Raw genomic sequence first — 10,102 nt, 5'->3', positions numbered from 1 at the left:
TAAAACGATTTTACCAGCCGGAGTTATTTTTTTCCCCGATTTTTCGAGTTCCAAGTTGATTTGAATGCGGCATAAAGAACGATCGTAGACTGACTGTCCACAGATAGGGCTCATTTGTCTCCGCTGTGCAAGGAACAGGAAGTGGTCATGGGTAGACGGGATCCAACTTTTGTCTTTGCTAGAAAGGATCCAATATTTGTCAAATTAACTTCAAATTTGACTTTTCGTTTTACGCTTCGAACACACCGACTGTGTTTTACGTTTTGATTCACCAGAAGTACATTCATTTCCAATGGAACCCTGCGTTTGCCTTGCAGCATGGATTTATCGAACCAATGCATCAAATTGTATGCGTGGACTTACTTGACAGAAAGCAGCAAAATGTGAGTGTTGAATTTTTGATGCACACTTATCCAGTAAACACATGTGGGATAACATATAATAAAAACAGTTTGACTGTATAATTTCTTTAAATGTTTTATTCATTTATTTGCCAAGTACATCATTTATTCGATGACATCCACAAATTAATTGTGAGAGCCTATAATATAATTTCCCCCAAAATGCAGTTTTGGAGCGAAATGCAATAATAAATAGTCCACAATGAGACCAACGTTGAGGAAGTTGGTCTTGATCGCGCCTGTTGGTCCGGGACCAGCCCCGCCGAAAGCAGAGGTCTAGAGATGGTTAAAGTCCCGAAAGCAGGCAGGGGAGTTCCACGGTCTCATTCAAGAGCTTCGACTGTTTGGAGAGGAATTCCGACATTACTTTCGTCTGGACCGAAGCCAGTTCGATCACCTGCTCCAGATGGTTGGAGCCAAGATCGCCCGGGAGTCCATCAGCCCAGTTGAACTCCTGACGATTTGTCTCCGGTAAGCTAAATTCAAGTACATTTTTAAAGCATTTGTTACCATAATTGATTGATATTTGATACATTGTTTTTATGTGCAACCTAGCTAGCTAAAGGGCTCTCCAGTTAATAGGCCCTATTTGACATCCGATATCCTTTTACAGAATGTTCATTAGGACTATAACTTTTCCCAAAGTTGGTTTATAATCCTTTTTTAATTATGCAATGTTACCAAATGAAAATAAAGTTGATGCCCTGATGAAGGTAGGCTAGTCTTCTCCAGGACCCATTGTTGTTCAAGACAGTTACAGTCATTCATTACATTCCTATTGGACTCACATACACTCTTAGAGAAAAAGGTTCCAAAAGTGTCCTTCTGCTTTTCCCATAGGATAAATCCCTTTATAGTTCCAGGTATAACCCTTTGGGGAAAAGTTTATACATGGAACCCAATAGGGTTCTACTTGGAACCAAAAAGGGTACAACCTGGAAGCTAAAAGGGTTCTCCTATGGGGACAGTCTGAGAACCCTTTTAAGTAGACAGTACCATTCTTTCTAAGAGTAGAGTTGGCCTGGGCTCCAGTTTATTGATATAGTCATAGACTGAATTGTACTGTTTCATGGAATTGTTAATGATGGTTGATAGGTATTACAATATAATTAGTATAGCATAATAAACAGTAATGAGGTAGCTATATGAGTAGATATAATATTATTATTTTTTAAAGATTTCACCTTTTATTTAACCAGGTAGGCAAGTTGAGAACAAGTTCTCATTTACAATTGCGACCTGGCCAAGATAAAGAAAAGTAGTTCGACACATACAACGACACAGAGTTGCACATGGAGTAAAACAAACATACAGTCAATAATACAGTAGAAACAAGTCTATCTATATACGATGTGAGCAAATGAGGTGAGATAAGGGAGGTAAAGGCAAAAAGGCCATGGTGGCAAAGTAAATACAATATAGCAAGTAAAACACTGGAATGGTAGATTTGCAGTGGAAGAATGTGGAAAGTAGAAATAAAAAATAATGGGGTGCAAAGGAGCTAAATAAATAAATACAGTAGGGAAAGAGGTAGTTGTTTGGGCTAAATTATAGGTGGGCTATGTACAGGTGCAGTAATCTGTGAGCTGCTCTGACAGCTGGTGCTTAAAGCTAGTGAGGGAGAGAAGTGTTTCAGAGATTTTTGTAGTTTGTTCCAGTCATTGGCAGCAGAGAACTGGAAGGAGAGCCAAAGAAAGAAATTGGTTTTGGGGGTGACCAGAGAGATATACCTGCTGGAGCACGTGTGCTACAGGTGGGTGATGCTATGGTGACCAGTGAGCTGAGATAAGGGGGGACTTTACCTAGCAGGGTCTTGTAGATCACATGGAGCCAGTGGGTGGATATAATATGTGGGTGGAATTCAAGTTACACACAATATTGATAATTATTTGGAATTATATTTTAGATTCTTGTCGACAGGGGACTCCTACAGTACCAGTGGATTCAGCTTCCGAGTTGGATGGTCCACAGTGGCAGGCATTGTCCCCTCTGTGGCACAAGCCATTTGGGACTGTCTGGTTGGTGAATACATGCCTGTCCCCAAGGAGGAAGACTGGAGGGCCATCGCTGCTGAGTTCCTGGAGAGGTGGAATTTCCCCAACTGTCTTGGCTCCATTGACGGGAAACATGTAGTAATCCAGGCTCCACCGTGCTCGGGTTCGCAATCTACTATTTCCGTGTTGTTGATGTTGGTGCTTACGGCAAGGGAAGTGATGGCGGGACCCTCCGGGACTCTGCCTTCGGTCAGGCACTTCAGGATCGCACCCTGGAGATTCTACCACCCGCATCACTCCCTGGGGCTGAAGACCTGGGACCTGTTCCCCACGTCTTCGTCGATGACGAGGCCTTCCCTTTGAGACCCAACCTCATGAGGCCCTACACTGGACGCCAACTGCCATTGCCAAAGCCTGTAAGGATCTTTAACAAACGACTGTCCGGGGCAAGGTTAGTTGTTGAATGCGCCTTTGGGATTCTGGCAGCCCGGTGGAGAATGTATTGGAGAGTGCTTGGTCTCAGCCTCTCAAATGTCAATGCCTGCGTGAAGGCCACATGTGTTGTCTACAACTACCTGCGGAGGTCATTTCAGGAGCCGTTTGGGATGGAGATGGGAACGCCAAATGGTCACCTACCTGATGTCTAACAACGCCCCTAGACAGGAACTCCAGGTGAGGGAGAAGCTGACCACCTACTTCTCATCGCCAGAAAGTGAAGTCCATTGGCAGTATGCCGTGGAGTGAAACTGCTCTTCTAAGAGCCCCCTAACACAAAGATTATTTTAAGAACCATCCACCATTGTCCATAAAATTGCATTTTACATTGGGGTCGGAATGCAATCATGGTTACATTGTGACACCGTGGAGCCGGTGCGAGATATTGGTTGGAAAACATACCTCAATGCAGGGATGGGATATGCCACTATACTCCAAATTTGATGGTGTCTTAATGTAACCATGATTGCATTCCGACCCCAATGCAGCTCAGTGTAAACAAGCGTAACGGTAGAGTTGGTATCTTCTGGCAAGGCCAGTGGTTTCCATCTGTGGTGAAGTTTTCCCTAAACCAATGCTTATGACAAATCCAGCTCCAGAGCCAGCCATAGATCAAGCTGGTTCATCTTTGGAATATGGTGTAGTAAAAAAAAACACGCAACAACAGATGACTAGCTAGATAAGGTTAGCCAGATAACTAGCTAGATAAGGTTAATGCTAGCTCGCTACAGTGATAGCTGTCAGTGCCCTACTTGATGTTTATCAACTCCATGTGGAGATTCCCACACTCAATTTGTGAATATGTATAAGTAGCAGTGGAGGCTGCTGAGGGGAGGATGGCTCATAATAAAGGCTGGAACCGAGCAAGTGGAATGGTATCAAATACAGCAAATGGAATGGCATCAAACCATGTGCTTGATGTATTTGATACCATTCCACTAATTCCGCACCAGTCAATAACACGAGCCAGCCTATGCCAATTAAGATCCACAAACCTCCTGTGAAGTAACCTTCATCATTCTTCCGAAGTCATAAAAAGTCAATCATAAACCATAACCTTACATTTTTGTTTGCACACATTTTGACGATATAGCAAATGTTTTACTTTATGCTTGTGGTAACCTCATTCTTCGGAGGTGGAACCTAAATGTGCATTTCCTCTCTAGTACAGGAAACATCCACAAGTGTTGTCGCCACCGGTCCATCAAGACCCTCAACGTCACCTACAAGTGCGACCATCGCCTCCACCGGTGCAGCGAGACCCTCTACAACGTCTACATCATCCACAAGTATGACCACCACCGGTGCAGCCATGGAAGATGATGAAATGGAGGAAGCACCTCTGGATCTAGGACCACCTGAGATTATTATGAACCTCACGGAAGTGACCACTGAGGACCTTGTTGAACAGGATGTGGCCGTGGAGAGAAACAGAGAGAGAAACGAAGAGGAACAACGTCACACCAGGCGTCATCGGAGGTATTAGCCCCCCAGATCCACTCAACTCATTTCAGCAGAGGCTCCTCCAAGCCGTCGAGAGGGATGCAGCCCAACCTGATGCTCACAGGAAGGAGGATGAAGAGACCCTCTTTGCCATGAGCCTGGTGCCAACACTGAAGAGGCTGCCTCAGCAAAGAAAAGCAGCAGTCAAGGATCAAATGTATCAGCTGCTTTTCGAAGCCGAGTTCAATGGTACGTTTTTTTCTCCCCACATCACAGGTAGTGTCATAAGTGTGCGACAGTGAAGTAAAGTAGGTCATTTTTACAGTATAGTCATGTAGGCTAATTGGTATTTCAGATCAAAGTATTAATATGAGGCAAATGAATAGCTGTTGTTTCTGGGTTAGAAAATATCCTAAAATAACAGTTTGCTGTCTAAATATTTGCCTGTCATATTCATCTTTTGATCTGAAATACAAATTCCATGAGTAAACAGCAAGTATTACCAACTTTACCACACTGTTCCAATATTTATGCCACTAACTACGCTATACAAGCAGTATTTAGTTAACATAAATCTCACCTTTTATGGGGTTATATTATGTTAAGCTTGAATGTGTTGTTTTTCTCTTCCCTATCAGAAATGGAGTCAATTTAGCCGACCAGCTCACAGGAAGGACAGGAAGAAGAGATGAGTTGTCTGGTTGTTGTCTTGACCTCCCTCATTGTACCTTTCTTTTCACACATGTCAGTTCCATTTAAATTCAGTCAATTCATAAAGTAATTTGTTTATAAAGTCTTAGGATAACATCCATTATTAGTGTTACATAGATTTCTGAATTGACAGAATTGAAACGCATACACCGGAGAATTCACAGATGCTCTTGTTGGTCTCTTACAAGACTAATGGTGAATATATTTCTTTAATTTAAAACCACTTGAAAACCAGGATGTTGAACCTGTATGTGAAGTTATGTTCCATCGACTGGTCCATGACGTCCAGGGGCCATTTGTTTGTTTAGCTGTGTTATGGTTACACATTATTTTTATTTTTTTCAGAGACGGAGACACACACACACCTCTCCTCCACTCCTCTCTGTACCTCAGATCTCCAGTGCCCTGCCCTCTCTCTCTTTATGGCCATGTCTGAAGTTCCCCGACTATGTCTAGGCTTAATGAGTTGTCCCTGTATCGGTCTGCAGTTGTGCTCTTGTTGTTCTCTTACAAATTACAGGCTACACATTCATTTTTTTAATTGTTTTTTTTACACGCACATACACCTCTTTCAATAGTTACATTTAAAAAAAAAACCTGTCATGTTCTTTCCTGTACTTGAATACTTATTAAATTATGTTTCCAAAGTCAGTTGTTGTTTATTAATATCTCATTTAGACTTAATCTGCTTATTTCTTCCCTACACCTTTGCAGATCTAAGACAAAATGAAAGTATAAAACACATTCTCTTCATATTTCTTTTTTTTTTTCCACCTGTATTTTGTCAGGCCCGTGAACATGGTGGTAAACTGTACTATTTGCATGGACCCTAGGTTTCCCTTTCCCTTTGTTATCATACTAACTGTATGTCGTATAACCTTAATTAGTGCTTCCGCTCACCTGATGTACCATGCCAGGTGTGTATAATACTGACGTTAATGAGAGCGGGAAAGGGTTAACAAGTCGACACCAAAGAGTATTTGCATATTTTCGTTCTGTGAAGTGCGCTTGTGCAGAAACTCGATTTGCCCGTGCACTCCTTTTAAAGAATGCCATTTTTGAGACTTTGGCAAAGGGTAAAGTCTACAGAACCTGGTCCACTATGTTCGTAACAGATTCTAGTTTTGGAAACAGAAAACTGTACTGAGATCAAATGTCGCTCCATCTGCTCCCACTGCCGACCACTGGTCTTCCTCTCACCACCATAGGTAGTGAATGGGAAAGCCAACCGGATGCTTCACATTTATACATGTGGTGAAATATCTGTCTTAATCACATTTTATTGGTCACATACACATGGTTAGCAGATATTATTGCAAGTGTAGCAAAATGCTTGTGCTTCTAGTTCTGACAGTGCAGTAATATCTAACAAGTAATCTAACAATTCCACAACAACTACCTAATACACACAAATCTAAGTAAAGGGATGGAATTTGAATATATACATAGAAATATATGGATGAGCGATGACTGAGCGGCATAGGCAAGAAGCAGCAGATGGTATAAAAATACAGTATATACATATGAGATGTGTAATGCAAGATATGTAAACATTATTAAAGTGGCATTATTTAAGTGACTAGTGATCTATTTATTAAAGTGGCCAATGATTTCAAGTCTGTATGTAGGCAGTAGCCTCTCTGTGTTAGTGACGGCTGTTTAACAGTCTGATGGTCTTGAGAGAGAAGCTGTTTTTTAGTCTCTCGGTCCCAGCTTTGACGCACCTGTACTGACCTCGCCTTCTGGATGGTAGTGGGGTGAACAGGCAATGGCTCGGGTGGTTGTTGTCCTTGATTATCTTTTTGGCCTTCCTGTGACAACGGGTGCTGTAGGTGTCCTGGAGGGCAGGTAGTTTGCCCCCGGTGATGCGTTGTGCAGACCATACCAACCTCTGGAGAGCCCTGCGGTTGTGGGTGGTGTAGTTGCTGTACCAGGCGGTGATACAGCCCGACAGGATGCTCTCAATTGTGCATCTGTAAAAGTTTGTGAGGGTTTTAGGTGACAAGACTCATTTCTTCAGCCTCCTGAGGTTGAAGAGGTGCTGTTGCACCTTCTTCACCACACTGTCTGTGTGGGTGGACCATTTCAGTTTGTCCGTGATGTGTACGCCAAGGAACTTAAATGTGGATGGGGAGGGTGCTCCCTCTGCTGTTTGCTGAAGTCCACGATCATCTCCTTTGTTTTGTTGACGTTGAGTGAGAGGTTGTTTTCCTGACATCATAAACTCAATGAAGGAAAGGAGATATGACTGGCAGTAGCTTTTTCTTGTGGAAAAAATAATTACGCCAACTGTGTAAACTGCCTGGCTGTTAAAGGCAGGGCATTCTAGCTCATTTCTTGCTTTATACATGTGGGTCGACTAACTCACGCCACATGTATAGCTCATCTCTTGCTATATCCACGGGGGTTCAGGTTGGCAGGACTTGGGGAAGGCGGGTTAATAACCATGCTTAGTCCTGCAATGGTCACTTCTCATTAAACTAGCTACTTTGCATAGCTCATTCACCATGGAACACACAAGAGTCTAGGCAAGATGGCTGTGGCCTGTGCGAGATTTAAAGTGGTGCGCCTCGCGACACCTAACTCACTCTCAGGGCAGAACTGCAAACCCGCTGGAGCGAAACATAATCTTACAATAGTGCATGGTAGGCGTGGTCCCCCTACGGCTAAAAACTTGAGGGTTCCGGTGGACAGACAAGTCACAAACAATGAAGACAAACCCTCAGCGCACCAATACTGGTAGACCAAACCGAGTGTCGCCCAGATTTGGTTCACTGTCACCAGTAATAAAAACTAAGACAAAACCCAAATGAGATGGCACAAGCCAAACCGAGTTGAGGGACAGCAGAACACCCAGACGGAGTGGCTGGTGGGGCTAGCTAGCTATCTGCACCGAGCTACTGAATAGCTGCGGGTTTATGTCCGCGCTTATACACTACCATAGACCTCTTATCAAGCGAATCCACTCTGGAACGATCATAGAAAAGGAATAGGTCGAAGTAGTGCGATGGCAGCTATTTAAGGGGGTCCGCCGCAGCACTACCCAGTATACGGGACTAATCGGAAATTCTTACTCAGAATGTATCCTGCCACGCGGACGGATACCATGTTGGAGTGATCCAATATTGTGCTACATAACAAAGTGAATTCTGCCATCTTTATGCACGTTCGCCATTAGACAGGTTTTGGATTTCTCCTTGACCAAGATGGCTACCATTTTCGCCCCAGTATGGAGCTTTTTGGGTTCATGACATAGCCCCTTTAGTAATTTAGTAGGATCTCTATTCTGTGCAAGGCTAGCTAGCTGGTCATCTCAGATGTTTTGAGGGGGGTGTTTTGGGAAAATGGCGGAAGCGGATGTTCTGTTTCAGATGGCGTGTCAAGTGTAGATGAGAGGGAGAAGAATTGGATTACAGTGGCGAATGAAAAAAGTAAAAAGAGAAGTAAAGTGGTAGTGGAAACGAGTAAATCTTTGGATCGATCTTGTTACCTGGGAGATCCGTTTGAAGTCTCTTAAAATTGTGGATGTGTTGGATGAGGTGGCGTCGATGACAATAACGAGAAGTGGGCTTATTTTGTTTCTTTGTGTTTCTATGGAACTGAAGGAGCATGCTTTGCGCCTCAAGAAGATGTCAGATTGGAATGTGTCGTGTGTGGATCTTCGAAGCAGGGCACCTATCAAGGGTGTTATATCTTGGGTGGCGCTAGAAGTAAATGCAAAGGATATATGTGAAGAATTGGATCAAGTGGTTGGTGAACAATGACTGACCCGCATGGTAGATGGAGTGTAGAAGACCACTCCAACCATTCTATTGTTTTTTAGATGAAGGGTCTCCCTTCTCACGTGTATTTGGGTTATATGAGATTACCTGTGAGAGCCTTTGTGCCCAAACCCATGCAGTGTGATGAATGTAAATTATTTGGGCATGTGTCAAGTGTGTGTAGGAGTATTATATGCCAGCTGAGCCTAAATGCTACAATTGTGGTGGTGAACATGCACCCGCATTCCTTTCTTTATTTTTATTTGAGCTTTTACCCCTTTTTCTCCTCAATTTTGTTATATCCAATTGGTAGTTACAGTCTTGTCTGATCTCTGCAACTCCCCTACGGACTCGGGAGAGGCGAAGGTCGAAAGCCATGCATCCTCCAAAACATGACCCTCCCAAGCTGCACTGCTTCTTGACACACTGCTCGCTTAACCCGGAAGCCCAATGTGTCGGAGGAAACATCGTCCAGCTGACCACCAGTGTCAGCTTGCAGGCGGCCGTCCCAGCCCTCCACAAGGAGTTGCTAGAGCGCCATGGCACAAGGAAACCCCAGCAGACCAAACCCTCCCAGCCTGGGATCGAACACTGCAATTCAGTGCCTTAGAACGCAGCGCTACTCGGGAGACGCACCCACATTTCTGAAGTGTCCTGTTAGGGTGAAGGAGACGGAGGTGGCAAGAATAAGGGCTGTATAGAATTCCTCCTGTCCGGAGGAATTGAGAAGAGTGGAAGAAAGGCGTGAAGTTGAAGAAGTAGTAGGAGTAGCGATACAAGATGATGTTTCATGTCAACAGGGATCCTGACATGTTGCATGTTAAGAAGGTGGACTTTGTAGCATTTATTACTTTGGTTATCAACTGCACAGTGCAAACGGAGAGGAAATCTGAGAAAATAGGCTTCATTGTGAGTGTGGATCACTTGTCCAGTTGTTGACCAACATTTGTCACCATTTTCAAAGTGTGTTGTCTGTCTTTTGTTACATGGTCATGGCTGTAATGCAGTGTGCCCCAACTGGCGGTTTTATTTGGCCACCTAACTTTTCTGAGCAAAAAAATGTATTTTTTATTGTTGGACATATTAGACTAAAAACACCAGGAAATCAGCTCCAAGTGATTTTAATATAAGACATTTGTTCCAACGTATTCCCACACATAATAGAGAGAGCTATGTGATCGTATACAAATGTAAGCAAGGTTTGAAATTATTATGTTTTAGTCAAACATTATTGTGAGGACAGATGAGAAGCAAGTACAGGGAGTGAACATTTAATGAATAAAGGACATGAAATGAA

The 10,102-nt window shown here is 43.3% G+C and overlaps 1 long non-coding RNA gene across 4 annotated transcripts; it reads left to right on the top strand.

Moving 5' to 3' along the window:
- Positions 1 to 117: 117 nt before the first annotated feature.
- On the top strand, positions 118 to 5,695 carry LOC118945788. Of its 4 annotated transcripts, XR_005040899.1 has the most exons (5): positions 118 to 383; positions 570 to 872; positions 2,308 to 3,067; positions 4,057 to 4,582; positions 4,972 to 5,695. It is a non-coding gene; the product is annotated as an uncharacterized LOC118945788 (long non-coding RNA). The 4 variants fall into 4 exon arrangements; XR_005040898.1 differs by having other exon boundaries at positions 118 to 872; positions 2,322 to 3,067; XR_005040897.1 differs by having other exon boundaries at positions 118 to 872.
- The last annotated feature ends 4,407 nt before the right edge of the window (positions 5,696 to 10,102 follow it).

Source organism: Oncorhynchus mykiss, chromosome 30, assembly GCF_013265735.2.
Source record: "Oncorhynchus mykiss isolate Arlee chromosome 30, USDA_OmykA_1.1, whole genome shotgun sequence".
NCBI lineage: Eukaryota > Metazoa > Chordata > Actinopteri > Salmoniformes > Salmonidae > Oncorhynchus > Oncorhynchus mykiss.
Note: the sequence above shows the minus strand (reverse complement) of the source record. Positions and strands in the feature narration are given on the sequence as shown.